The sequence below is a fragment of the Podarcis melisellensis genome (genome assembly GCF_964234715.1).
Source record: "Podarcis melisellensis genome assembly, chromosome: 5".
NCBI classification, from domain to species: domain Eukaryota; kingdom Metazoa; phylum Chordata; class Lepidosauria; order Squamata; family Lacertidae; genus Podarcis; species Podarcis melisellensis.
Window position 1 is genome coordinate 23,006,023 of NC_138537.1, and position 5,839 is coordinate 23,011,861.

A 5,839-nucleotide genomic window follows, 5' to 3' on the forward strand; every position below is an offset into this window, starting at 1 on the left:
TTATTGGGGGGGGCAGAGCCCCCCCAAACGAATTTTTGAGGGGGCTCGGGCCCCCTCAAGCCCCATGGAGTCGGCGCCTATGAGCAGGAGTGGGGCGGGGATCTCTCCCTTCCCAGCTGAGGGATCCCCGCCCCCCTCCTGCTTGCATGCAAGTAGGAATGGGATTGGGGCTGCTCCAATGGCCTCACCGCCGCCGCTCTCAGCCCTCCTTCTCCACCTTCCATGCCTGACCCACCACACACCGCTTCCCCACCACCACCAACAACTCAGGGGCTGCCCAGGCTCATGAAGAAAGGAGATAGAAACCTCGGAGGAAGGGGAAATGTAGCAGTTGAGGTCAAGGCAGCTGCCGCCCCTCTGCCATCGCTACAGCATCAACATCCCAAATGTGTAGTAATTAATTAATTAAAACGTCCCTGGATTCATTGGAAAAAAAATCTGGTGGCCTTACCTTAGAGACCAACTAAGCTTGTTATTGGTATGAGCTTTCGTGTGCATGCACACTTCTTCAGATACCAATTAATAGAGTAGAACACAGCAGACAGATCAATGTGGGCTACATAAAGATTATTCTTAATGTTCTTGGCATTTTTTCTTATGGTATGGTTCAGAGTAAAATCTTGATCAATGGTACCCCATTGGTTCTTCATGAAGGTTATAAAACACAGTTGCCCACATATGGATGTCAGAGGGAACTGTGGTTAATTTTAAAGCAGATTTGGTGCCAGCTCCCTGGGGCCCCAGGCACCCACAAAATTCCCCATGAAGGAGCTGGGTACCCACAAATTTTGACACCAGGGCCATGCATGCAGCATGGCACCCACAGGCCTGGGGAACCAATGGTTGCAGGCCCAAACTGGGACTCCAAGTGGGCACTTACTTTCACTGCTGCTACACTCCTCTGGATTTTGTTGTAAATAAAAATATGCCCTTTTCCCTTATGGGGTATCCAAGAGCCTATATAGAGTCCTTACATAGGTTCCCTATTGGTAGGAGAAAATAACAGAGGCCAACCAGAGAATATTGAGAAGCAAGGAAGCTAGTAAGCTTGATCTTTATTGATCTGTTGCAACAGGGTGCTCCCCTCACACGCAGGAGAGGAGGAGGACCCACAAAAATGCTGTGCAAGGGCTTATAAAGACTTTTGAATTCCCATCCTCTAGATCAAGACCACCCCCAGAAACATTATGCATACATCACAGAAGGGGTGTAACCTAAGATCACCCCTCAGATACATCCCACCTACATCACAGAAATTTAAATGTTGGTTTTCTCTTGTCCTTGTTTATCTCCTATCTGGCAGGTTACTTGATTGGATTGCCTGAGGAGCCTGGCCATTATTTTGTAGTGATAAATACTTATTCAAACACCCTTAAGACAGGATTTGTGAAGGAAAAGACAATGGGGAGGCTTTTCCACTTTGACCATGCAGAGAAACATTTGCTCAGTTTAGGAATCAAAATGGTTCCAGGTTGGTCTTCCTATGTATGTGCGGTTATGAACATTACCATATATCTGAGACCATAAAATTCCCATCACAATTTCCACTTGCACATTGGAGCTTTCCCCCTCCTCCCCCTGTGCACCCCAACACTTTGTAGCAGATTTGGGGTGGGGGCAAATGGAGAGAGAAGAGAGTGGAACATTGACAACCTTGCACTAACAGAATGAGTTGCTTGGATACCGACCGCCTCACCCTCCATACATGTGGTCTTGTGTCTTCATTTTGGGGGAAGGGAGACCTCATTCCTCCTTAGCTATCTATAGACTTGAAAGTCACTTTAGTCTGCCTTTGTATATTCTTATTCTTATTTGTGAGCTTCATTCCAGGTTCAATTTGCAACTTTACCCATTTTTTATTTCACTTTTGTGATCATGGTCTTCCAAAACCGTCTTCTTTCATCCTAGTTCAGTTGCATGCCAGTCAGCAGTTATAGAAAATGCATCGTGTGTGTGTTTGTATTCTTCCAGGCTATTTGGCAATACATCACATGGGGACGCTAATAATAGTTCTTCACCATTATGTTTGCATGTAAAATTGGCTTCAAGTCAATAAAACTGACTGAAAAGCTGGACTTTGAAGATTTACTGAGGAGGGGTGACCATGACCTCTTATTAGTCAATTTTATGAGGAGTGTTCAATTTGGAGATGCTGAAATCCTAAGACAAAGAAGCCAAAGAAAGCTGCAAAAGTAAAACAAAAACAAAAAAAACAATTAATAGCAGCAATGTCTTCTTTTGCATGTGACTTTCATCTGATCAAAATGCTTAAAGCAAAAGAGATCTGATGTATTGAAACTGTTCACAAGAAAGATGCAGGCTGCATACTAGGCTGTGAAACAGAAATGCAACTGAAAAAGATCGTGCTTTGTTTTGAATGATTTCTCCCCATTTACACAATTCGTACATATGGCATATTCTATTATCTGTATTTATGGTATTCACTCCAAAACCCATTTGGAAGGTTAGATAGTTCTTGTTTTGAGCTGCTTGCGTCAACAATTTAGGTACAATCTAGCCAGAGTTACGGTAAATAGAGTAGGGAAGATAGCTTGGTGGTTAAGAATGTAGCTTGCATGCAGCAGATCCTAGATTCAATAGCATGTACAGTTAATTGGACCTCAAGTAGCCTCTGCAAGAGTCATTCCACAGCTGTTGTTGAAGGAGACAATACTAGCTAGATGGACTAATTGTATGGCTCCGCATGAGGGAATTTTATATGTTTAGACTCTAAAACAGGACTAGCCAGCAGTGAACTACAACTCCCAAGACCATTAGCCATGCTGAATGGGGCTGATGGCAGTGATGGAGGAAAACATCTCGAGAACCCCATTTTGGCTTACCCTTGCATTAAAATTCTTATTTTCACATTCCATTGACATTAGTAGGAGGGAGGTTTCTCATTGATGTGCCAGTGTTTGATTCCCTGCTTCCACAATTTCTCTAGGCCTCTAACAAAAACCAGCAAAGCAGTCACATGCTATTGATTTCAAGGTTGCCAAGAACAGTATATTTTAGCCATCAAATGCCTGGGGAAACAGAAATGGCTTTAAGTTCCTACTGCAAGTAAATAATGAGGGAGACAGAGGCACCTCACCAGACGTCTTAGGTGCCAGAACGCAAACTTGCTCAGGATCACAGGATTCCTTAAGGAAGAACTTCACAAGGAATCTCCATTGTAAGGAAACCTCATGTCTCCAATTCGTTGAGGAGACAGTAGTGAAGCAAAGTTGTGTTTCTGTGTTTTGCTGGCTGGTGGATTCATTATGATTCCTTTCTTTAGGCTTTTTCTGTGCCATCCACACCCAATCGACTGTGTCCCCTGGGCAGTTCACAATTTAAAATCAATAAAATACAAATACAATCAACAGTACTAAAACAATCAATGCATAAAAGCAGCACCAGCAGAAAATAAGAAGCAGCATAAAACCAGAATCAAAATCTCTCACACACACAATTTCATAGTATTTATTTTACACTAAGTTAAAGCTTCAAATAATGGAAAATGTATCTTGGAAATACTCTTTGTAACGAAAGGCTGATTGTGTTGCAAGTTCTTTGATACGGATGCTTTGAGGGAATCCAGTGCTAGAATCCATTGCTCTTGCAGCAGTGTGTGGTGGTAAAAACTTTGTAACTCAGTAGGCCGAGCTATTAAAAAGTCAGTCAATGTGTTTCCACATTTAACAACCCATGGGAGCTGACTTCCCAGGGCTACACAGCTGCGTTATCATTATGCTTTCCCAACAATGAATTATCACATTCTTGGCTGCTGTCCAAAGGTGAACCCTCCATGGCACTAAGTTGAGGTATGGGCTTTCCAGTTCCTTCTTTTAAGGTAGGAGGGAAAGCAGCTCATGTCTGGAGGAAACAAACAGAAGGGGGTGAGTGTGTTCAGATCATTTCTTCAAGATAATAAGCAGATAACTATATATGCAACAAAACAGGAGTCCTGTCACCATTCACATGCAACCCTGGCGAATGAACCTTCTCAGAAGCTGCAGAATTTTCAAGTGACAAGTACCACACAATGGCTTTAAGTGCTCATTTCAAAGACTCTTCACAGATTTTAAAAAATGACAACTGTGTGGTATAGTGGGTAGACTCTTAGGGTTGCACTAGGAAGACCCAGGTTCAAATCGCTCCTAGAACTTGCTGCTTCAAGAAAACCATGGTTTCTCAACCTGACCTACCTCACATTTTGTGAACACGAATCATATAACTCCCACGTGCATTGCCCTGAGCATATAAACTGGCAAACTGTCCTCGCCCATTGTGTCATTTGGCTGGCATTGTTCAGCATAATACTCTGTAAACTGCCATTCATAAAAAAAGAATTCAAGGGGACTTATTCCAAGGTGAGTGTGTCAAAGATGACAGTGTCACTGAATATGTCTTCTGCTCCCCGCAAATCAATATATATATATATATATATATATATATATATATATATATATATATATTAAAAAATGTCCAGTAGCACATTAGAGACCAACTAAGTGTGCATGCACACAAAAGCTTATACCAAGAACAAACTTAGTTAGTCTCTTAGGTGCTACTGGACAATTTTGAATTTTGTTTATATGTTTTGACTGTGTCAGACCAACACAGCTACCTACCTGAATATCCCCACAAATCAGTCAAAACAGGAAAGTGAAAATAAGATGGCTGGCACATGGAGACACCTGAGAGTTAGTCCACCCATGCGTAATGGTGATAATTTTGTTCCTGGTGTAATTGCCTCATAGAATATATCACACATAACTGATGAGCAAAGAGTGTTCCATCACATTTGCTGGACACAGTTCACTCTGCAAAGAAGATCTTGCTAGTCATGTTGCAGAAATTTAGGCGTGTACATATCGCTGCATACCAGGCGAAAGAATTAATAGAAATATGCATTTCCAAACTGAAATAATCCTTACTTCCCATGCATTTCTTTCTTCTTCTTTTGGTCTCCTCTGTCTAGCAGTTCTCTCTCTGGCTCTATAGGCCTCAGCTTGTCTTGACAAATGAATGCATTGCTTTGGGCACAAGTACAGACGCTTATCAACAACTGTCTCGTACAGATATGTCCAAAGACGTGGCATGAAGTTCCTCTGTACATTTTTCTTCTTTGGCCCAGAAACCTTTCTGACTAGCCTTCCTTGAACAAATTCATTTCCTGTTAAATGGTGAAGCGAGGAAATAATCACACTGATATGCTGTAGAAGGTGGTTGGGGCTTCTGCACAAAAGCCTTTCTGTTTGTGCATTCTTAGGCCATGACAGATCAACTAATATTCCTCATATGACCACTCCCATAAGGATTTATTGAGTGCTGGAATAACAGAGGAGGAATTGTCTTGGGTTTGGGTATATAAAAAAGCAAAAAAAGGGGGGAGGGGGAGTTTTTTCTCAAATGTTTTGCAGGAAATTTGCCTGAAAGTTTTCAGTTTTATAATATATCAAATTTAACTCTTTTTGTAAAAAAAGACCAAGTCTTTCAGGAATTCATTTCGAGACAAAAGAGGGGGGGGGGAAGGAGTGGAGAAGACATACAAAGACGTTTATTGCCTCAGCATAGGAAACAGAAGAGGCAGCAGACCTGAATTTTTATTTAGTAATTTTTGAAGTCACTCTTCTCTGAATTTCCCTGAAGACAGGCTGCCAGTCACTGTCTCTCACCCTAACCTACCTCACAGAGTTGTTGTGGGGATTAAATGAGGAGGGGGAGAACCTTGCATAACACCTTGGCCTCCTTGGAGGGATAAAAGTGCAACATAGAAAATAAAAGATAGTTTGGGGGTTGGCGATGGCAACATAACGGAGGGAGGGGGGTCATAGAAGATTCCTTCACT

At 42.1% G+C, this 5,839-nt stretch overlaps 1 long non-coding RNA gene across 1 annotated transcript; it reads right to left on the bottom strand.

Annotated features, from left to right (window-relative positions):
- Nucleotides 1–3,452: 3,452 nt before the first annotated feature.
- On the bottom strand, nt 3,453–5,296 carry LOC309370653. Its single transcript, XR_014168630.1, has 2 exons — nt 4,926–5,296; nt 3,453–3,861 (listed from the first exon to the last, which is right to left on the bottom strand). It is a non-coding gene; the product is annotated as an uncharacterized lncRNA (long non-coding RNA).
- Nucleotides 5,297–5,839: the final 543 nt, after the last annotated feature.